The sequence below is a fragment of the Cavia porcellus genome, unplaced genomic scaffold, assembly GCF_034190915.1.
Source record: "Cavia porcellus strain 051 isolate PalLab524CR breed Dunkin Hartley unplaced genomic scaffold, mCavPor4.1 scaffold_11, whole genome shotgun sequence".
Classification (NCBI taxonomy): domain Eukaryota; kingdom Metazoa; phylum Chordata; class Mammalia; order Rodentia; family Caviidae; genus Cavia; species Cavia porcellus.
Window position 1 is genome coordinate 45,180,535 of NW_026947494.1, and position 25,050 is coordinate 45,205,584.

General features: G+C 37.8%; 1 long non-coding RNA gene across 2 annotated transcripts in view; it reads right to left on the bottom strand.

Moving 5' to 3' along the window:
* Positions 1-7,083: 7,083 nt before the first annotated feature.
* Positions 7,084-25,050, bottom strand: part of LOC134477996 (uncharacterized) — a 37,949-nt gene continuing 19,982 nt past the window's right edge. Inside the window, exons 2-7 of one of the 2 annotated variants that reach the window (XR_010050333.1) lie at positions 19,385-19,469; positions 15,613-15,811; positions 14,658-14,771; positions 8,776-8,877; positions 8,094-8,223; positions 7,084-7,532 (exon numbers count right to left, since the gene is read on the bottom strand). This is a non-coding gene — a long non-coding RNA (uncharacterized LOC134477996). The remainder of the gene's footprint in view (positions 7,533-8,093; positions 8,224-8,775; positions 8,878-14,657; positions 14,772-15,612; positions 15,812-19,384; positions 19,470-25,050) is intronic. The other variant, XR_010050334.1, reaches the window with a different exon arrangement.

Consider the following 25,050-nt stretch of genomic DNA (forward strand, 5'->3'; position numbering starts at 1 on the left):
ATAACAGTCCACAAAGACTCTTGAAAAAGAGGGGCAATCTGGCTTGAACGGAGGCAAATCGTGATGTTTATATTAAGTGGAAGTTAAAAAGGTTTTATTCAAGTTTGCTTTAAAAGTGAAGATTCTAAATGGCTATTCTTGGTTTTAAGTTAAGCCAAATTTTGTCATTTTAATGATACATTTTAGGAAATAGGAATAAAATGAGCAAAAAGAGGTCTTTGGTCACTATAAACATAAGCGGGGTTGTGATGGCTGAACATGGTTTACTCTGCCAGAATCTCCCCCAAATATTTTAATTCTCTGTGTGTTTGAGTGTCTGTCTGGGTGGTCTGAGCTCACTGAGAGGCCTCTGGAAAGACACAGGCCCTCCTTGTTTCTCAGGACTCTCAGCAATTGTGCACCAGCTATATTGCATGGGCAACATAATCACCAGATAAACCTTAGAGATACTGCCGAGTAATTACTTTAAAACAGTCCAATTAGTTTCAGTCTCACATTTAGTTAAAATCACACCCTTACAAAGGCCGTGTGAAAAACACCAAAGTACTTGGACTGGTATCTGACACACAGTTCTCCAAAAGTCACCAAGCCCCAGAAGCTGAAGGCACTAATTCCTTCTTCCATACCATGGTATTATGTGGGGCTCCACCCACCAGAGCGCTGCAGCCAGGTCAGCCCAGGAGCTAACAGCACTATGGAGGGACAGTTAATGAACAGAGAGCTCCACTGAATAAAATTTACCTTGCACTGTTCTACAGATAGACCCACTTTTGAGCACCACTCCAGATCAGAGAGGGCGAGGATTTGCCCAGCCTGCCAAGGCATCAGCATTGTCATTGACCTCTGCTACAGAATTACTTCCGGGCTTCACATCTTTCCAGCTTCATCTCCATATCTCCAGCTTTTTCTCATCACATCGTTCACCAGGGCACGGAAAGCATGTCCATTCCCCTATGGAACTGTTTCATGTTTGGCTTCAGTTTCTCACCCTTTTTTAAGACTTCTGTTTTCTCTGATGAGTCACCCTTGCACATTTGAAGTCTTGTTTTCTATTCTCTTGAGAAAGAGAGGTTCTTTCCCATGGGGTTCCCTCATAAGGAATCCTTTTTCCATATCAAAGGCTGGAGGACAAGACATGATTTCTAACAGTCTCCCCAGGTTCCCTCTTTGCCAGGACATGTGACATGGTGATAAAAAGTAGCAGAACACTGTTTGCACAGCAGTATGGCTTCTGCCAGAATATTTTCACATGGACATGGGTTTTCATACGGTTTGAATTACTTTTAATGGGATATTCTAAAGTAACTTTTTTTCGTATTTTCAAAGCCCTCAGAGAAACCATTGACACATAAAGCAAAGAAGAATTAATAAAATTAAAAAGAATTCTATTCTTGTTTGTTTTGGAAAAAAATTGTTATTGACTTAAAGCATGCATTTTTGAAAGTATCAGTAGAGAAAAAGCTTTTGAGCCTGGGTCCCTTGTATAAAATGATCATCAATAGAATTTAAGTAAACTCTTTTCATATTCAGGGAACTGGTATAGAAGCTAAAATGTAGACTCCAGATGCAGGCAGAAATTCACACCCTAAAATGTACTTGAGAAACTAGTGATCTTAATGAAGCTTAATTGTTTAATTATAAACTTCAGCTAAAGAATACAAAAGAGACTGGTTTGTCATTTGCTGGTGGGTAATTCAGAATTTGATCAGAAGGAGATAGGGGCTGAATATGATGCCCTTCCTTTCTTCCAATTTCTTTCTTTATATTTACTTATAGTTGATAGTGATTATTTTCCTAGCATAGGACTCTATTTCAGAACTATGGAACTAATATGGCCAGTCCAACTTCTAGTTATTAACCCTATCACAAGAAGATTTTTTAAATGAAAAGGCACTGTAATCACCAAGCAATTCCAATCTCCTAATTGCCGTTACCTCACCTGGAGAGGCAGAGGGGTAAAGAGTATTCCTGGGATAGATTACTCTGGCTTTTCCTGCATGCCATCTAGGAGTAGTTCTGGCTCTTACTTCCTTGGGGACTCCTCTATGGAATTTTTACCCAAACATTTTCCAGGTCCTGGGACACATTTTCTTTCCAGGACAATTTCTCAGTTATGTATTGGTCTTTCTAACTTGCTATGAAATCTAAAACCATAACAAAGGTGAGGAACTAATCTTTGGTTTCCTTCATTTCTTCATCATCATTTCTTTGTCTTTTTCTCCTGGAAAAACGATCTTTGTTATCCATATTCTTAAACAGTCTCTCTCTTTTTAATATCCACAACCCTGTGTCTACATCATAAAATTTTCTATAACCTAAATTCAAAATCAGTGGACACAGCCCCAAGCCAGCCTAGTACTTACTCAGGTCAATTCTTATACATAAACTGGAGACGTCCTGACCAGCAAAACTGCATGGCAACTGACACTGTTGAGTCTTTTCCTCTGCAGAGTATTGCCTGAAAAGGGTGTTCCAGCTCTGATATTCCAGTCACAAGCTTAGTTTAAAAACACTTGTCTTGACTTGTTTTGCTACTCTATTGCATTATCTTTGGATTCCTGCAATAATCATCCATTTTACATATTCTCTATTCTGATCTCCTGTCAGTTTATTAGAACTGATGCATGTACCGTCTCCCGTGATACTGCAATGGACCCTGATGGTTGGTTCTTCCTCCACCATGCTGCCTGAGTCATATCCACCTTGTTTCTTCTATAGCCTGGGACTTTCTCAGGTTAGTGTCATTTTCTGGGCCTAACAGATTTTCCCTTGACCTAGCAAATGAAACTTGGAGTTAAAAAAAAAAAAGATTACACATTTATAAAAAGGCAGTTGGGTCTCTTGTATTTAGCATAATCTAGATTACATAATTGGTCAGCATATTCATCAGCTTTCCTGTCACTGGAACACAACATCTAACATCCACAACTTAAAGGAGGAGATTATTAATTTGAGTCATGGTCCAAGGGATTCAGTCCATGTTTGATTAGCTCCAAGGTAAAAATATCATGGCAGAGGGTGTGGTGGCACAAAGCTGCTTAGTTCATTGTAACTGAAAAGCAGAGCAGGGGAACATCACTGGGGAGGAAGGGGAAAGGGACCAGATACAGTACCCATGGTCAGCCTCCATGATTCACCCAAACACATGCAGAAATGTGCTGTCCTAATCTCCTCCACAGCTCCTAAGACAACTGAGTTGACAAGATTAAGCTTAACTACCACAGTCATATAATTATAAAACTCGCTGGGTGCAGAAATACTGGGCTCACCTGAGAGTGAGCAGCCTTCCAGCAGCACGTACTTGGCCACTAGGAGGTAAGAAACAGTGTTCTGTGCAAAGGTAACCACAAGTTAAGCTGGGAAGTTGGTTAAGTGGAGGCCAGCTTATAAAGCCACTGTTTCATTTTTCTTATCATACCCACCAAGATTTAATTGTTCCCTTAAAGAAAAAAAAGAAGAAAGAAGAAAAGAAAAAGTAAGACATCTGTCAAACAATCAAACTTAAATGTGTAGCATTCCCAAGGGTGGCAAGTTCAGGAAAGTGACTCCTGCAAAAACTGTATTCCAATTACTCATGACATTTATGAACATTTTATGAAACATTTTATGAACAGAACATTTTATGAAAATCAACAGTGACCTTGGCTGATGCATTTTGTAGAATGCAGAAGATACTAGGCACGAATAATTCAAACTCAAATACCAAAGCAGATGGAACAATAGAAATCAGAGTACTAGGATATAATTCAGCAATAGTGTGATTGGACTAATAGACACACATAATTGCAGCTTGTTCTGTTATTTGCTCATCTATTTGAAATCTTGGAAAGGACTGCACCACAGAGTAAGGTGGCTTTGAAACACTAAACTGTTTCCTGTTTTTGCTTGAACAGGGCCGGCCACAGCGTGTTTAAACAAGGCTGTTTGTGCCTCCACTCTAGTGTGGTTTCACCAGCAAGTGTGGACAAGGATACTTTTTAAAAACCAAAAGAATTGCCACCAAACCAGGAAATCAATTACTAAATCTATCTGGTTTTCATTTTTTAAAAATCCTCTACTCATGCCCCTGGATTTAGCTCAGTGGCCTAAGCGCTTCCTGTCAAGCACAAGCACAAGGTTGTGAGTTTGATCCTTAGTACTAAAAAAAAAAATCCTCTGCTCATACTTAGTAAATCTGTATAAAAATCTTTTTTGTCACAAACATACTTAATTCTAAGGCTTTGCTATGGGAATGCTCAGACCTATAATCAAAGCATCAAATGATAGCTCCTTCCTTTCCTGCATTGACCTGCTTCGCTGGCCAGTCAACAAAGGTGTTTTGGGGGAGCATCTCCAGAGGAACCTGAAGCCCCAGAAGTAAAGGTAGACTGCTAAAAATAATCTTTCACTGTGTGAAGGACATTTACTTCTCAGGGGGCTTGCCTTGGGAGTTTTGTTTTTTTAATAAAGAAGAAGGAAAAGAAGAAAAATAATGGAGTGAGTTAGGCAGAAAGCCAAATTCATTGGCATTTGTGTGATTATAACTACCAAGAAGTATATATAAATCATATACATAGATATGCCACTCTCTTCCTCTACTCCTGAACTATAACTAGATTACTTATTTCTTGAGAACAACTGTCTTCTCCTTCTTTGTCTCCAGGTATCAGTTTTAACCAAAATTTTTTATAACACTCCACAAAGTAGCAGCTGCTAAATCAATGTAGGATAGTGTAGTACATAAGAGTAGGGGTTGTTTACAGGTAAATGGAGGCAACTTGAGACTATCCTCATAAGTGAAATAAATCAGACTCACATTTGTAAATATCCTATTGTTTTTCTAGTATTAAAAAATAATAATAATAAACTGAAAGAGTAATGGCATGGTTTATGTGAGTGGCCCCCAAACCTCATGAATTATGGTTTTGATCAAATCTAGCATTTGTGCTTGGTTCATTGTCTAGTGCTCGGTGTGAGTGCTACACCCGTCTAGGGATGGAGCCAGAATACTATGTAATGGCGGGAAGAAGGTGTGTGCGTGTGTGCCTCTCTGTTACCAGTCTCCACCTTGCTGTTTGTGGCTGCCATGAACTGCGGCTCTGCTATGCCATGCTGCCTTGGAGCCAACTGAATATGGACTGAAACCTCCAAAACTGTAAGAAATAAACTTTTCCTTCTTTAATGTTGGGCATCGGATATTTTGTCTCAGCAAGGAGAGTGAAAAGTAACTAAGACAACTAATAAGATCCAAAATGTATAATAGATATAGTAATAATGAAAGGGAAAGTGCTCTAAAGGATGTAACTGTATGTATGTTTAAGTATGCAAGATGGATAACCATACTACTAAGTTTTTGTTAGTTCATCAAACAGAATGGTTTGTACTGTCATTGTTTGACTGCCCACTTTTTATGCTTTGATTTTGTGACTTGAGCAACTACTTCTAAGATAACAACATGTATTTTATCAAATAGTGATTTCTTACTGTTATTTTTTAACTAGTCATTTCTTATTTTTTAATTCTGTATTATTTCTACCCTTTTTTTCTGTTTTGCTTTTTTCCTCTAAATTAAAAAAAAAAAGAGTAGAGGTTGTGAGCAGATTCCCTGAATTCAAATCTTAACCCCACCACTACCTTGAGCACAGCTCATAACCCTTCTGCATGTAACATCCTTAAGTGAATGTAGAGCTCTCCAAGGAGATGATTAATGTGTAGCAAACACCTGAAAAACATTGACCCTTGGCTGCAATTTGCTCCCCTTTGTATATGAGGAACCTAATTCCTAGAAGGAAAGTCTGCAAAATAGAAATGGAAGCACAGGTTCTGGTTAGTAGGATGGTATTAGAGCATGAATCATCTGGAGCCATTAAAGTGATGTCCCCAGAAATAGTAAATAGGAGAGGTGAGTAATATGCCTATAAACTATAAACCCAAGGGAGACCCTGTGAGTCCACTGGTATCTTCATGAAAGAAAATATTGTGACATAAAAAACAAGAAACCTAAATTATACCTAGTTCTTCCCTTGACTAGATTTATGGCACTATCATTTTCCCTTTTCTTCACATGAGAGCTTTAATATATATACAATGAGAACACTGACCCAGCAGTGCTGTCTAATGCTGTGATGAGTACATCCTAAGTCTGCATATGTAGTTGTTGAGAGCTTAAACTGTGGTGAACACAACTGAGGAGATATATTTTTACTTCAGATCAGTTTTTTTTTTGTTTGTGTGTGTGTGTGTGTGTGTGTGTGTGTGTGTGTGTGTGTGTGTTTAAGACACAGACTTGCTATGTAGTCCAGGCTGGCCTGAAGTCACTATGCAGCCCAGGCTGGCCTCAAAATCGAGACAATATTCCTGCCTTTGTCTGCTGCCAGAGTGCTGGGATTACAGGTTTGTGCTACTATGCCTGCTTTAATTGTTTTTAATCAATTTATGCTTAAATATCCAGGGCCACCTATGGTCAGTATTTACTGTACAGACAGAATCTTTTCTAAGACATTTTAGTTCTAGTACTTAGTCATTCAGGGACTTTCCAGGTAAAAAAATGTGGAAAATAGATGTTGTTAAAGTGAATGGTAAGAGTTTATTTGTCCCTAGGGTCTATGTCATTCAGAAGGCAACTAAAAACAAAAATGTAAAAAGAGAAAAAAAACTTGGTCTTCAGAAATTAAGGGTGATCCTGCCTAAGGAGTACTCTAACAAGCCCCAGTGATAGTTTTCAAATCTTTGAATGACTCAGATTTGCAGGTTTCACATTTTGCAAAGCAATAGCCAGAAACAGACAGTTTTTAGTACCTATGCTGGATTAACTCATTTAATCACAACAACATCATGACATAGGTGTATTATTGGTCCTGATTTACAGATGAAGAAAGGAAGGAAATGTTAAATAACTTGTTTTCAGGCCATACAGCTAGAAAGAATGAGCCAAGGTCTGAACACATATGATGAGGTCTGGAATTTTACTTTGTAAAAGGGAAAATAAACATTTTAATAAATAGTAACATACATACCAAGTAGTGATAAATTCAAGACCATACCATGTCCCTATTCAGTCACTACTCACCACGACCCAATGAAGGAAAGCTATACATAAGAAAGGCTTGTACTTAATCACTATGTTGTGTATTCCTGAATACACTATTAGATCTCATTCTTATGACCAAAGGAAAAAACAGACAATATAACAAGAGCAACAACCATGTACTTGGTAGTTTCAAATCTACAAGTAAAAATGTGTAATTCATAGACAAGAGAGCTATTCATTCAGGTAGAACATATTTATTGAGCATCTATATGATAAGCAGTATATTAAGGCACTGGATATTTAATGTTCATCAAAACAGAGTTCTTGCCTCATGCTGTTCTTAATCTTTGATCTAGCTCATCAGCCAATAAGTGTCTTAGAGCATGGAGGAGGCTTACTCAATGGTCTTTCTGCTGGTCACCACACAGGCTTGGCAGTAGAGCTGATGGTAATGCTGGCATCCCAGACAAGAGCTGGCCTAGAGCTGGTCCTTAGAATTTTAGCAAGCTCTCCTTGGAGTCTCCTGGAATTTTGGAAAAATGACAATTAGAACTCATTGCATGGCTTCCACTAAAAATAACTTTATAAACAATTTCTAAATACTGTCTTTAAAAGCAACAATTTAAGAAAAGTCTACATGCTGAATGTAACTAGAGTGATTACAACATGAGATGAGAAATGTGGAGATATTGCATGGTTGAGAAAAAAAAAGAAAAATGTCACCAGGGATCTCTACCCTAACTAATGAGGAATGGTTGCTCTCTACCAACAAGCAACTGAGCAGTTCTCACACATACTTTTTCCAGAGGGAGATAATGCAAGACAGCAGAGAACCCAGAGGTATTTCCAAACATATTCTGGGATATCCAACCACAAAGAACTAATGGCAGTAAAAATCAGCTTCCATGTGCTACTGAGAATTGAGCTGCTTCTGTCACCATGACCCAGACATGCCTAAGCAAATCTGGGGAGGCTTCAGGAACTTTTTAGTGGCTCAGGGAGAATATGGAAAGAAATCAAGACTTAAATGCACCCATATTTTGCTTTTTCCAGAGTTGATTTGATCTCCACTCTTGAAACTTACATGCTAAACTGGGTGTGGTGGCTCATGCCTGTAACTCAGCACTTGGAAAGCTGAGGCAGGAGGATTGTTGCAAGTTCGAGACCTTTGGGCTACAAAGTAAGCCCAAGGGTAGCAATTGCATAGCAAGACCCTGTCTCAAAAAGACAAAAAAAAAAAAAAAAAAGACAAAGTTACATTGTAGTCATTTATTGTAGACAATGAAACAAATGTGATACACTGTTTTACATGTGAAACAGAATAAATTGATATCAAATCTGTAAAGCAAGAGACAAACATGGCATAGCATTTACATATATTTGCTTAACATTATCTACATGCTAATATGACCCTTGGGAATTGTGCAAACCTATGAACACAGCATAAGGTCAGCTGTTTCGGTGTTGTTGAGGTTTATTTTGATGCTGAGAAAATAGCAATGCCAGCCCTGCAGGAATCGTGCCATTACTGTGTTTTCTTATCCAAACTCGGTTCTCACACTAGCTAGAGCTCTTGTATCTACTGTACAATGAAAACATACTGTGGGAACAACTGAAATTACATCTCAGGGGAAGAGAGAGAGTACATTTCTCTTGTTACCAACTCCATACCACTCTTCAGTCAGTCTCACCCACCCTAATGGAGCACAAGCAGCCTGGCCTATTGTAAACAGTGACTGGAGTGAGCAATAAACAGGACTTCTAACCTTAGAGATCTGGTGGGGGTTGTGCAAAGTGCTTGCAGGGAAATCCACATCCGGAGAGGGCAGCAAGTGTGTAATGAACTGCAACAGTGCCCTGGGTTTTTCCTGAAAATGAACAACAGACAGGCTCCTGGGAGCTTTGCAACTTCACTGAGGAGCAGCCAGGCTTAAGTAAAGAATTCTGCATAGCTCAGAAAGTTCTGACTCGATGAAAAATCTGAGCAAGAAAAGAACTTGGCTTCCAAGCGGAAAGGTCTGGACATCTAATCCATGGCTCCAAGTCTTTTCTCTCTGTGACCTCAGTTTGAGTTCAGTGAGGCCTGGCAATCTTCCCATTCAGGTCTTAGGCCTTACCCAACAATTGTACAAAACTCAATGCTTAGCCTGTAGACTACGTGAAGTATACCCACGGCTACTTGGTAGGAAGCAAAGATCTATGGAAAGCCTGGTGTCTTTGAGTCCTCGTGCTGCTGATTGGGAGGACTGCTAAGTCAGACAATGATTGTTGTCTCTGTGGCTGAAGGAGCCAGCTGCAAATGTGTGTCTGCTTGGTTTTCTCTCACTGTCACGTGGTTTTCCCTTTGCCCTTCACCCTGCCTTTTTCTTCAAGGGACTAAAGGCTAGATACTTCTGTTCATTCATTCTTTTATTTATCCTTCCCTCAGAAAATACTTATTGAGCACGTTTTGGGTGTCAGGCATAGTTTGAAGTGCTGGTGATAGAGCAGCATATAAGACAGTTAAAATCACTCCCGTTGTGGAGCTTACATTCTAATAAAGGAGAAAGAAAAAACCCACATACATAAGTAAATGTATAATTGTTGGACAGTGATAAGCAGAATGCAGAAAAATAAGGCAAACTATAAAGACAGAGAATCCCTAGTGTTAGACAGGATAGTCAGAGACAGTCACGTTATGGAGATGGCATTAGAGCCCAGACCTAATGATATGACAAGACCATGTCAACACGGCAGAAGAATGGTCCAGCTAGCGGAGAGTGTGAGCCCAAAGGCTTGGATGCTTTTCATGCAGGAGGAACAAGAATACAAGTGTCCTTATGAGACAGAAGTCAGGGTGGGGAATGAATAATAAAAGATAAGATCACCAAGGTAGACAGGTGCCTGACTCTGCAGATCTTGGATACAGACGTTGAATTTTATTTGGAGTATATTTGAATATGGTCAGCATGAGATCTTTATTGCAAAACTCTGTGGCTCTTGTCCTCACTCCATCATAGAACGAGACTGAAAACCAAACTTCTAATCAAAGAACATACTGCTAGAGAGGAGTAGGAGAAGTCCTGGAGATCACACGTATTCCAGTGTAACAAAGTTCACCTCTGACTGCAAACTCAGGAGGATTCTTTGGCACCATACTATCTTCTCTGCACTCTCTCTTTAGAATGACTCAGTTGCTCTTGCTAGGAGAAATGATGAGCACCTCGACTGGCTGCAGGCTCCTCCTTCTCAGGCACCGTCAGTAGCCTGAACCTCCTCCCTCTTCTATCACCTGCCTCTCCCTGCGTGCAGCTGAGGCACCTGTCATGGTGAATTATGCATCCTCTTCAAATGTACTACTTCTTATGCCAGAAATGTGTCATTTGCCTATAGCGACAATCTCTGCCTTGTATGCCTGACTAAATACCCACTCATTCTTCAAGGCTCCTCCTCTGGGAAGGATATACGACACTATACTGTATTTCTGTTTATATGTATCATACTGCATTAAAGTAGAGAGAGATGACCGTGAATAGAAATAAACAATCCATACTAGAGGAGAAATGTTACAATTTCAAGAGACATTTTTCTTAGTTTTGGGGATGGGAGAGGTACTACAGCCCTGCTATAGAAGAAGTAGATGACTGCAAAACGAACATGCGTTCAAGTGACCCTTTAACAGGCAGAAACAGACTAGCATGCGAAAGGAATTCTCAAGGAGTGGAGGAAACTGGGTTATACACTCAGGCATAGTCTGAGATGCTTCAACTCCATAGGAGCTAAGAGGGAGCTGGCCCAGGAAGCCAATGTGCATCTGAATTCCTGTGCCATTTCTATCACTGATGAGAGGGAATTGGAGAAAAAAGCAGAGTTTCTGTTCAACTTGAACAATGATGGCAGGGAGGGCTGCTCTGTCAATGATCAAGGCTCAGAGAAAGGTGAGGCACACAGCTACACATGAGTTAACAGTTCATTAAATCATGTGCTTCCACCGAAGAATGAGGAACCGCTGCAGCCTTTGCTCAAAAAGAAAGCAAAGTCAGTCTGACAAGTGATAGTTTGTGCTTCCAATCAAAGCTGATGAGATCACAAGAACAAATGATTTCTGATCTTTCCATTGATTCCATTTATTAGCCAGAAACATCATAATTATTATTTTGATAACTGGAAGAAGAGGTGGATTTTGAGTCTGGGTTATACCATCTTTTGACTATGTGTCACCCTACAAGTCACTGAACCATCTCAAATTCAGTATTCTCACCTCTAAGTGGAATACAGTGATAGTAAACTTGTGTATTACTGTGATAATTAAATGAAATAATGTATGTAAAGTCACTGTGTCAGTATAAAGCATTTTTAAATATAAGTAACTTTAAAATATATTTCAAGTAGAGTTACAATGAGAAAAGCAATGTGTTTACAACTTGTTTACTTTGTCATTACTAAAGAATATAACCAAGTTCAGTGTAGAAACATTAAGCTTTATACAAGTATGTGTATTCTAATCAACATATGTGAAAATTGTTGAGGTGTTTAATGTCAGTTTATCATAGTTGTGACAAATGAAAAAATCCTGGGAAGGAGTATGAAACCTATAAAAATAACGAGTAGTTTTTATAATTCATTAGCTTTTACGTTTTGAGACCCAAACACACCTCAAAACGTTGGTCCTTTATGCCCACCTCGAAGTGGTAAAATCATTTGGCCAGAAGCAAGGACTTTTTAGGCATAATGAGGACAGAAACTATAAATATAAGGATACATGTTGGGAGCCGCAGCCCCGAGCCCGGTCGCCTTACTTGGCGGACGTGAGGCCTGTAGGAAAGAGCAAAGCCTGAGCTAGATTACCCCTCCCATCGAGTGTGCTAAGATGGCGCTTATCTCCTGCTTGGTAAACAACCCGCCCTGTAAGATCTCCTGCTTCCTGCTTGGTAAACAACCCGCCCTGTAAGATCTCCTGCTTCACAACCCGCCCTGTAAGATAGTCTGCCTAGCAACAACTGAACCCTATAAAAGTGAGTGCCTCTCCCGCCAAGAAAAGAAGAAGAAGCAAAAGAAGCAGAAGAAGCACGCAAGGAGCCGCGGAGAGCGGACCGGTAGAGGCTTCGGGACAGACTGTAGGGAGAAGCACGCAAGGAGCCGCGGGGAGCGGACCAACAGAGGCTTCGGCCGGGAGGATTCCCGGGGCAGGCTGTACAGAGAAGGAAAATAAAAGAAAAGGTTGTCCACTGCCAGACTTTGTTGTGTGTCCTTCCTGCCGGCCGGGAGTGACATCGACAGATACATTTGATGACACAAAAATTCTGAGTCTCAGGAGAGTTAGCACCAAGCAAATAAATTTTAAATCACAGTTGAAAGGCTATACACTAGGATAAAACGTAACATATGGAAAAGTTTACATGTTGAATTTATGAATTTGTAATTTTCAACAAAAATCATAATTCAGTGAAAGAAAACATTCAATGATAACAAATAAGAGACACAATGAATAAGACAGAATGCTTAATCTCCCTAGTAATTAAAGGAAAGCAAACTAAAACAAGATACTATATTTTACTTATCAGATTGGCAAAGACTGAAAAGAATGCTAATATCCCTTGTTGGCAAGGGTATAGGAAATGGGCATTCTTATAAACTGTTGGTGGGAATTAATTTTAGTACAACTTTTCTGGAAAGAAATCTGGCAAACACTTGTAAAAATTTAAAACATGCAAACTCTTTGATACAACCATTCCACATCTAGAAATTTATTCTAAAGAAATCATAAGAAAAACATGCAAGATGTTTCTATAAAGTTATTTCTCATGGAGTTCTTTATTACAGAAAAGTGAAAGTACCTTATGTATTTGCATAAATGAATAAATATGTACACAATGGATTATTAAAAACAGTTTTGTACACATAATTATACACATGAAGAAATGTCTGTAATGAAACAATGACAATAAGCATCATTTTGGTTATTGTTGGTATATGGGATTAGTAATAGTGTTCCATTATAATTTTCTCAATTGTTTTGTTAATATTTTCATCATAGTAAGCATATGATAACTATACGTTAAAAGATGTTTCCAAAATGGTTATCTCTAGAAGAAGCAATGACTATTTTATAATAATTGTTTTATATCACAATCTTTTTAAGTGTGACCTATCTTTTTCTTGGCAGATTCCAACTTAAACATATTCTAGAATATTCCAACATAACATTCTCTTTAAGCAAGCTTAATTTGCCATGAGCTGATATGCTGGCATCAAAGCTGAAATAAAAACTTAACAGACCATCTACCCAATTCCAAGTCCTTTGCTAGGAATCTATAATTTCCACTAGGACAATTCTGAACTTTAATCAAAGAACTTGATTGCAGTGAATATCCTTTGCACACAAGGCTGCTAGTTTCTTTTCTGGTTTTTGCCTGCTTCTTTCTTGCTGATCAAGGGTCCAGACCTGGTGTTATTTTATTTAAAACAAGAATGTAAGTCCATTTAAGAAAATCATTCAACACAGTGAAAAATTTATTCAAGACTAGAGAGATTAATTGAAGAGAAAACAAAGCATACCATTTGAACATTCAGGTCTAGAACAGGACAGCATAGATTTAAAGTTTGGTTTTACTTAGTGGTTCTATGACTGTGGTAAATAACCCTTAAGCTTTTTTTTTATCTTGTATAAAATGAGGATGTTATACTCTTCATAGGGTTATTGTTAAGGTCAAAAAATAAATCACAAGTGAAGCATCTAGCACAATGCCTGACACTCAAGTGCTAGTCATTATTTTTACCATTTGTCTTAATTATCTGTTGTGTAATTATTCTAGTTTCTGCAGGTCAGGAATCTGGTGGTGGTTTAGCTGGGTGCGCTGGCTCTGGATCTCTCACAAGGTTGCAATCAAGTTGTCAGCAATGACTGCAGTCATTTTGTGGGTAAACTAAACTCTTTCAAATGGTTACTAACAAGAGTCTGTTTGTGAGCTGCTGGACTGAGGGTCTTAGTCCATCAGAAAGGTAACCTTAGGTCTTGAGCCAGCTAGGTCTTTCTGTATGGAGGTCCACCTCATGGCAGCTTGCGTCATCAGAATGAACACCTGGGAGTGCCACCAGGAGAGGAGTGCAAGAGATGGAGACTGTGGGCTTGTTTAACACAATCCCAGAAATGACATCACGTTACTTTGCCCAATTCTATTCCTTATTAGTAAACCCCTAGTCTCAGCCCACACACAACAGGAAGCGTTACACAAGAAACTGAATACAAAGAAGTAGGGATTATGAAGAGCCATTTTCAAACTATAGTCAGGCCCCACTTGAATGAGTTCCATTCTGGAATAATGTTTGTAAGTTGAATTTGTTTGTGTTCCTCCAAGTATACCGTAAACAGTATACCCATGGAACATCTCACAACTCAAAGGTTCATGAGTTGGGGACTTATTCTACACTATCATATCATTATCCAAGCTTTTCCAGGAAAATACTAACTTTAAAGAACTATATTGTGATAGTTAACTGTTGATAGTCAACTTGAGAAGAAACGTGCAACTGATGGGCTTAGTATGATTCTGAATATGACTGAATGAGTTTATAAAAAAGGAAAGACACATCCTGGGTATAAGTGCCACCAACCAATAGGCTTGCAGCCTCAATGGATTAAAAACGATAATGAAGAAGGAAGACTCACTTCTGTTTCTTCAGAGGAGCTCCAGTCTTTGCCATCATTTTGGGTGCCCATGTGCTGCCTTCCATTTGGCCTCCTAATACAGACTCACTGGGACTCTGAGTTCTGGGCATTTGACTTTTAAAAAAAATTATTTAAAGAAAGAAAGAAAAGAACAAAGCAAAACAGAAAAAAAAAACAAGAAAAAAGTAGAATACAGAATTTTTAAAAAGATTAACATCATAAAATCACTAGTTGATACATTACATATTGTCATCTTAACGATAGTTGTTAAAGTTACAAAATCTAAGCATAAAAAGTGGCTAGATGCTCAAACACTGGCAGTGCAAACTCTTCTGTTCAATGATCTAACAGAAATTTCGTAATATGAACATTAATCTTACACACTATATATGTGGTTATATCCTTTAGAGCACTTTCCTTCCCTTTCACTTTCACGATATTTATTATACTTTTACATCTATTATATTTTCATATCTATTATACTTTTTAGATACCATTATTCTGCTGGTTATTATTATTTTTTACACTAGAGAAACAATTTGATATTTACTAATGTGAGTCTTATTTATTTCATTAATGAGGATATTCTCAAGTTGCCTCCATTTACCAATAAAGGCCTTAAGATCATCCTTTTTATAACTGAATAATATTCCATTGTATAAAAATACCACAATTTTTTCATCCACTCTGTGGTTGATGGACATTTTGGTTGTTTCCAAGATTTGGCTATCACAAATTGTGCTGCTATTAACATGGGTGCACATATATCACTGTGACATGACCTTTTCAATTTTTCTGGGAAAATACCCAGGAGGGGAATAGCTAGGTTGAATGGAACTTCCAATCCTAGTTTTTGAGGAATCTCCATACTGCTTTCCACAGTGGTTGCATCAGTCTGCACTCCCACTAACAGTAAATGTTCCTTTTGCCCCAAAGCCTCGCCAACATTTGTTACCAGTTGTTTTCTTGATGGCAGCCATTCTTTCTGGAGTGAGATGAAATCTCAATGCTGTTTTAATTTGCTTTTCTTGAATGACCAGTGATGGTGAACATTTCTTCATATATTTATTTGGGTATTTGACTTTTGACTGGAACCTTTGGATCTGCAGCATGAGATAGCCCTCTTCCACACCTGACCTGATTCTGCAAAGCCACTATAAGTTTAAAGTGTAGATAGATGAGAGAGAGAGAGAGAGAGAGAGAGAGAGAGAGAGAGAGAGAGATTTGTAAACTTTTATAAGCCTAGACAAATGGCAAAGGGTCCATTTGAAGCCAGTGAGTTATTACTTTGAATTATGATTCATTTGACATGGAAATGAGTTCACAGGGAAATACTACCATAAGGGAAGGAAGGGATGCTAAAAGAAATCTTCTCTGGTACTTATATGGCAAAAACAATAGATATTCTGATTTTTCCTCAAATGTAACCCAATACGTTCTACTTTGAATATGTGCCTTTTTCAACTTTTAAGAGTTGGACATCTTCCAGGCTCTCAGAGTTACCCTTCTCTGAGAGCAAAAGAATATAGACCCATATTTGGGGTCCATCAAAGCCACTCTAGCCTCTTACTTTTGGTGGTTCTTAACCATCCTGAGGCTTTATTTCACTGTAAGCTGTGAGTATCACAATTTTCTTCACTCCTCAGAACACCAGAGAGATTTTCTGTTACTTGGCTTCAGAAGAAATTTAGTTGGTCCCGTGTGTATTAGTCTGTTTGCCATTAGTATTGTTAAAATTTCTGAAGCTAGTAAGGTATATAGAAAAGAGGTTCATTTAGCTTAGTTTTGAAAGATCAAGAGCATAACACTTACATTTGCTTCTGACAATGTTCTTTTCTACTATATCATACCAAGGTGGGTGGTATCAAGGTTACAGCAAGTATAAGAAGATATCACATGGTGATACAAGAAGGCATAGAGTGAACAGAGGGTTGTTTTGCTGTTTTACAACAACCCTCTTTCACAGGAACTAATGAAGGACCCAAAAGACTTTCCAAGGTCACTGCCTTAAATGACCTCACTATATTCCACCAAGGTTCACTTTTTAAAGTCACACCCACTTCTTAACATAGCCATGCTAAGAACCAAGTTTCCATGCATGAACCTTTGGGGAACACATTCAAATCACAGAATTTTTCTGTCCCTGGACCCCCAAAGTACCTGTTTTCATACTGAACAAAAATAAACAAAAATCATTCCATCTCTATGTGTCCCAACATCTTAACGCATTCCAATACCACCCAAAGGTCATCTGAGACTCAAGGCAAACTCTTTCCAGATATGAGTTTGTAAAAATCAAGAAATAAGTTTTCCTTCTAAAAAAAACCACTGGGATAAGAATTTATGTGGGGAAATCAGGGAAGCAGAAATGAGAAATATACCCAAAATAAGCAGACACACATTCATATGCACACAAACACATGCAATATATAAATCATTAAAAGAATGTATATACAATACTCAAGAGTTCACAAAAGATTACAGAAATATTAAATACACATCAATTCTAAATTAATATCATTTCCTTTAAAATAATACTTATAATAATATTTATTCCCCTAAAACCTTCCTTTTTTTGAAATTGCTAGAGTTAATTTATTAAATGAAACATACTGACAGGTAAAATGGAACTAATTATTTTATAATTACTACTTTCATTAAGAAAGTTTACAATCAAAACCACCCTTAAAAATGATGATTCTTCATACCTGAGATTACTTTTAACAATTCACAAAGTGTAATTTTTAAAATGTATGTAAATAATGGTAGCATGATAGAAAGAAATGACAAGCCTCCCAAGCAGCTCTTTGAAAGAAATGATAGCTATCTTTGATAAGAACATTTCTGTTAACAAACAGAAAAGGAAATATTATATTATTATAATTCCCCTGACACTTGAATGTAAATGCACATTTATACTGTATATCATATCTTACTATTTTAATGAAGATTTTAACATTTTAAAAAAATAACTCAATTTTTCTTGTTAATAAATTACTGTGGTCTAATTAAAAACTTCACAAAACACAGAAGTATTAGAGTGATAAGGATGAAGTTAAAATGATTAAGCTAGTTGAATTAGTACTTTCAGAAAAAATGGAAAGGGCATTAAGTAAGTCTTTATATAGGTTTTCTAGAAATTAAATCCTGAGAAGAATCAAGTTGCAGCTTTTTTTCTGCAATGGGGCCTCAGATAGCATTCTTGAATCTGTGTCTTTGGAACTAGAGCTTTATAACATATCATCTGAGAAGTATTATCTATGTTCAACAGAACTGAGCAAGCCAAGGGTTCTTTGTTTTTTTAAAGCAAGTTGGTATGAGTGAAACAGAACAAGAGTTGCAATTCATCAGCTTTTCCCTTTGCACTAGAGAATGGCAGCCATCATAACCATTCACCCGGTAGCTATAATCATGACCAAAGTCAAGCAACGCTGCTAGCACCTGTGCTTCAGAGAGAAAAGTTCATCACTCAGCCCAAGAACCCCAGTTTTTGCCTATGGATCCTTTAACAGGTACCTTACAGTGTCCTTCTATTGTCAACTTTTCACCACTGGTACCAAATATCTGACAAATGCATCTGAAAGGAGGAAAGGTCTATTTAATGTTCATAATTTTAAAGGATTTAGTCCATGGTTGATTGACTCTGATACAGGAACATTATGATGGAAGGTGTGGCAGAGCAAAGGTGCTTAGTTTATGGCGGTTAGGAAGCAGAGGAACTGCATCAGAGAAGGAGCAAGGAAGGATCCAAATATAGTATTCAAGTTCATGCCTCTATGACTCACTTATACACAACCAGAAAGGTGCTTTACTAATCCCCTGGCCAGTTTTCGAGCCAATCGAGTTGACAATCCAGCTTAACTGTCAATTTTGATGTCTAGACTTCAGTTTGGACACTAATCATAGTGAGCCAGCAAGGGTACATGGCATTTGATTCCTCTAGCTATATTACTAAAAATCTGTACGAAACCAATTCGAAGGCATTACTTCTGGGCCACCATTTTAGTCAACTCTCCATTGCTGAAATAAAATACTGTACCTGAGAGAATCACCTTAAAGGAATAAATATCTATGTTGCCTCATGGTTTCAGTCCATAGTCATCTCACTCCATTGTTTTTAAGCGTATAACAAGGCAGAAACATCATGTGTGACAAAGCTAAGCTGTTAACCTCATGGCAACCAGAAAGCAGAAAGAGAATTGCTAGAGAGAAAGGGGCCAGGGACCAAATATAATCCCCATTGGTAAGATCCCATAATCTACTCTCTTCAATTAAATCCCACCTTCTTTCTATCATCTCCTAATAATGCCATCAAATTATGAATCCATCAATGGATTAATCCATTCTTAAAATTAGAGCTCTCATGATTCAACCACCTTCCAAAAGTTTTAACTCTGAACACAGGAGAATTTGGGGGAACTTTTACACCAAAACCGTGACAATGCCCCATACTCCTTTGGTCACACTGTTGCTTCTCCCCTGTTTCAGTCACTGAACTAGATTCTGCTTTGGATTACAGACAGGGAAGAGTCAACAGGGAGACCTAGGAGACACTAGACTACAGTGAAGATGGGAGTCATGGGTGAACCATCGCTCCAAGACAGAACAGGGAAGGTAAGAAAAGCCAAAGACCAAGATGGAGACCTGAGGGACACTTGTGTCTGACAGGACATAGTGACTGACAAGTTTTAGAGACAAAGAACAAACAAATATATAATGATACCTACATTTATATCAAGTGGCTCAGTGACAGAAACTTTGTCTTATTTTTCTTTAGATCTTCCAAGGCATCCATAGGTACTTAGTTGTTACCTAGAGAAGAAACAGAATAGAATAAGATGCAAAGGACAGAAGAGAAGAAACAGAAAATAGAAGAAATAATATGGGAATGAGTAAGGTGAGCAAGAGACGACCAGCTTAAGAAATGGTATATCTACAAAGATTCCCTGGATAGCCTGCTTTTTTTAAACCCAGAACTTTGGTAATCACTTGAGTTTCAAATCAGAGGAGGCATTATTGAAAAGTCTGAGTGTGGAACCTTTGAAAGCATGTCCTACAGAATTTACTGTTGGGGAATTTAAGGCCAACTTCAGGAAACCAGCCTCCAGAATGGGAACAGAAACCCTACAAGAAAACAACAGAGTAAACAAGAAACAGTGACTTTCGTACAATCCAACTTCTGAAATGAAGATCTCTTCATTTGGTTTTGTGTGATTTGAAGAGAAAGCAGTAAAACGATATTAGTAACTCTGTTAACTCAGTACTGAAAAGTAGAAAAGATTTAGTAGCTCCAGACAATTATGTGTTTATAATATGCGTTCCCAGTGGTGTGCTGGCTTGTGGGTGATAATTACAACTGACTGGCAAGGAAAGGCTGGAGAGGGTTTGGTGCACAGCATACTGATACTGCCTCATAGCAGGTTCCCAACCATGATGCCAAGTGATATTTCCCCAACTGGCTATGGTTTGCATCTTCTAGAAATTCCATTTTTCTTCTCCCAACTAAAGTTCATCACTATTTGGTTTTGTAGGTCCTTGAAGCTAATAAATTATGGAACTATTTGCCCAGAAAAATATTTTTCATGGAAAGAATCTATCGTAATCTAGAGGAAACACTCACTGCCTGAATTCCAACAAACCTATGCCATGGCATGGTTAAATTCCTGCACTCTGCCCAAAGCCAAGAGGTGTAACATGAATAGAAATATTGCAGAGTTCTTGATCCAACATTCTTGTGCTGTATTTACTTCAAATTTGGTCTTGTGATAGGAAGGTGTCATGTGGGACAAGGGAGGGTTACAAAATTCTTTTTATCTGGCTATACTTGTAACTTTTGTTTAGTCTGGAGAAATCTAAATGATACAGTTCTTTAAGTTCTGAACTTTTCAGTTTGGCTCTGTTTGTGTGTGTTACATGCATCAAACAACTGTCAAAGTACAAACTCATTTTTAGAACAAGTTAGAGTCTGCCTATGTTAAACAAAGAATTAAAATAGTGTGTTGCTTTTCTGTAGTTTCTTTCTAGCACAATTTTAAATCTCTGGAAATTTATAGGAATTTTAGACAATACTTACCCCGTTTTTAAATGAAAAAAATATTTTGATAAATGACACTTTGATAAATTATATACAACAGACAATTTCTTTTAAGTCCTTGTTCTCTGCTTGATTTTCCCCTCTACTCACCACCTCTCAAAGAAAGGCAGTAAAAACAAATGATTTGTTTACACAACACACAGACTCAGAATTTAGATATTTACATTTTAAGAAAATCCAATACTCGAAGTGATTACAAATTCAGTCACTTCTGCTACACCATCTAAAAACGGGACCAAAAATGGGAAATTCTAGTTGACAGTTTTACTCCCTAAGGAAGAAAGCATTCTCTAACTACTACCTCAAATCTTACTGCAATTAACTGAGAAAGAGGGTCCTTCCTTTGAGTATGAAGCATAGGAATACAAAAATGATCACAGGTTTATGAAGTTGTTTATACACTGTGTATGTTGGAGTTAGCCTGTGAGCCTCCCAATGCCAGGTAAGAAACCTCGAACATTTTTTGCTTTCCCTGTAGATGCTATCACAGGGAATGGTTGCATTGCAAAAGGATATTTTATTGTGATTAATACATGACCACTGGAATTGAAGTTTAGACCAAGTTGTAGATCTCCACTTACTACTCTGAGCAAGAAGTTACTCCAGGCTCAGACTCCTCATCTGTAAAATGAATATGATGATACGACAGACCACAAAGACCTGCTGAACAATCAAATGCAGTAATGTGATAAGCATACTAAAATTCTTAGAATATAATTAGCTTTCAATAAAATATTTTGAGATATCATCTATTGTGATATGTGTTTTTGAGTAATGGTTAAATAAAGTATTTTAAGACAAAGCACTTTCTTCTTAAGATAAAATTACTTTACCTATCAGTTTAAGTAAAAATAGTGGAAAGGGAACAAATATTTCCTAAGCATCTGCTATAAGACAGACTATGAACTAAGCCTTTTATATTGTTTAATTCATCCAGCCCTCAGGACACTGTGAATTTACATTATATCTTCTTTATAAATAAGGCAGCTAAGGCTAGAAAGAAAAACCTTCCCAGAGCAGCCAAACTTTAGAATCAGGAGATAAACAAAAATTTGTCCAACTCCCAGAGCCTCCTGGTCTGCTTTCCAGCCAAAGAAAACTTGAATCCAACATCTACTGTGGAGATGCCTGGAAACCGAGAGAGAACAAAGTTGGCACAGGAGGTTCTCTTTAGTAAGGGAAAAAACATTCAGGTTGCCCCTGTAAGCCATGAACACAAAGTAAGGATACAAGCATGGGGGGAAAATAAAAAGGCAGGAGTAGAAGAAACAAGAACTGGTAGAATTTAGAAATATAATAAAAGAACAGCATTGCAAAAATCAATTCACATGAGATGTAGCAAAAAGTATCAAAGGGCATGAAGGTAATGGTGGAAAAAGAGGAAGATAAAATTAAAGTGACCAAACAGTAATAGAATAACTAAGAGTTTAGCAACAAGACGTTAACTATGAAAGATATTAAGAAAATCTGAAAAAAATGAGCATGTCTTAAAAAGATAAACTATGTAATAGAACAACAAAAAAGATAATCTATGTAACAGAACTATAGGATATTTCAAGGTGCAAATCAAAGTTTATTCTTGCTACCCCATGAGAGTAACACCAGGCAAGATAGTATTTGCAACAAAGGCCTATCAGTCCCTAGGAACCAGCTCCAATCAGGCTTTTCTGAAAAAAAAATTAGCTGCTGCCTGGAGTGAAATGTTTTGGATAATAAGATTTATTCTTTAGGTATAAAAATCTATGTTTTTTTAGTAAAAAAAATGAGGGAAATATTTAATCTAAAAATTCAAAGACATAGCCTGTCCCTAGGGAAAAATATTTGAAGACACTTACAGAATATAGGTGGGGACAATCAGTACTGGAAACAGGAAAGCCAACAGTGTTCTCAAGGGAAAAAATGTGACCCACGGATTTTATAATCCAACCATAAAAGTCTAAAAATGAGTAAACATTTTTGAACATGTAAGAACTCAATGACTATAGTTTTTGATTTGAGGAAACTTCAGGAAACAAATATTATCCAAATGAAAGGAGGAAATCAAGGGTCCAGTAAAGGAGCTGCTAGCTTACTTTGTGAATTTCACCTAATTGACTAAGGAAAAACAACTAGAATGAATGGGGATTTTATTTATACAACAGAATGTAAAAGAATCAGTTAGTAGAGTGAGGAGACAGCCAACAGAATGGGAAAACCATTTTGCCAGATTTTGCCAGCTATCCTTAGCCAAAGGATTAATATCTAGAATGCAGTGTATAAAGAGTTCAGAAAAATTAGACCACCTAAAATAAAAGACCCAGTCAAGAAATGGGCAAGTAAAAGAAACAGACATTCACAGAGGAAGAAACACAAATGGCCAACAAATATATGAAAAAGGGTTCAACATCTCTAGCCATTAGAGAAATGCAAATTAAAAAAAAAAAACCTCTAAGATTCCATTTTATTCCAGAAAGAATGGCAATCATCAAGAAATCTAAAAGTTACAAATGCTAGTACGGCTGTGGTTAAAAAAAGAAAAAAAAGTCCTCCTGCATTGTTGGTATGAATTTAAACTATTACAACCATTATGAAAATCAATGTGGAGATTTCTCAAAGAACTAAATTTAGAAAGCCCATATGGCCCCACTATCCCACTTCTAAGCGCCTTTCCCAAAGACCTTAAAACATCATACTACAGTAATATATGCATGCTAATGTTTATAGCAGCATAATTCATAATAGCTAAATCCTGGAAGCACCCTGTACACCAATCAACAAATAATCAGAAAAGAAAAACATGTTATCTATGCCTGATAGAATACTACTTGGCTATAAAGTGGGGCAAATTTGAGACATTTGTAGGAAAATAGATGCACCTGATAAATATGCTGAATGAAGTAAACCAGACACAATAGCTTAAATACTGTATGATATCTCTCATTTGAGTAAGTCAAAGTACAAAGCAGTTAATATAAGAATGGATAGAAGATGATAGGGAGATGGGTTTCTTACAAATGGGAAGGGGCCAAAGGGAGTAAGGGGCAGGGGTAAGGAGGAGAGGAAGGGAAAATAAGTGGAAAGTAGATATGCCATGGACAGGTACCCAAAACCTCAATGAATATAAACATTATAGGCCATAACGTGAACTAAGATTAACAATAAGAATAAAAATGGGCCCAGCGCTTGGGAGGCTGAAGCATAAGGATCGCCCTAAGTTTGAGGCCAGCCTTGACTACATAGAGTTCAAGGGCAGCCCGATCTGCATAAGAAGATCCTGACTTTAAAAAAAAAAAAAAAAAGTGGGTAGAAGAATGAAATTGGGGAAAGGGGAACTCAAGAAGAGAGGGAGGATAGAAGGGAAAGTGGACTAAAAAAAAGAAATAAATCATATTATGTACACATAAACCTTCCCCAAGATGATCATAAACTCTATGTTCTGCAAACAGGTACTGATAAAAAAAAAAAAACCTGATGATATCTGCTATCATAGATCTGTCCATTTTCCTGCGTATTTACCCAAAATAAAAAAGGAAACAATGTCCATTCAACACTGGTTCACAAGTAGTAACAATTTTATTCATACTAGCCAAAACCTAGCAGCAACCCAAACACCCACTAGTGGAAGAATAAATAAAAATTTGTAATAGACCCATACAATGGAATACTATTCAACACTATAAAGAAATAACTGTTCATGCAAACAATGTCAATAGTGAGGTAGTTTCCATGTGCCCAGAATGATAAGTTTTTTTTGTGCAAACCTGGTACAAACCTTATAAACTAAGTACTATTGATGTTCACCTTTTTTAGGGTGAGAAAGCAGAAACTTGGAGGTGACCTTCTGGGCCACCCTGCTGGTGAGTGGCAGAAGCAGGAAACAGAGGAAGTCAGTGTGAGGCAGCGTCCTCACATACACTGTGTCCTGCAGGGAGCCAAGTGTGCTTGGGCTCCGTGGGTTTACATGCCTCTCTTAGGAAAGGTGGTAGATGCGGTACAGGAATGACTTTCAAAAATGAGAGGTGGCTCAGAGTTGGTGCAAGGAGAGCAACTCTGGATGAGGAAAAAATTTTGTTCTTTCTTAATATGGCCCAGATGATTCACCCTTTCTTGCTTCTCAGATCCAAATCCTCAGTCTTCACCTTGATGTGTCAGATCTGGGGACTCAAAGGAGTGCTCCTCAGAGAGGCTGCCCTTCTGGCTCAAGCCACAGGTCCTTACAAGCAGCAGCTCCACCTGGGCACCTATTACCAAAGTGAACTGCAATTTGATATCCTTTTACTGTTTACTTCTGCTTTAATTACAGGGTGAGGGAGAGAGCTC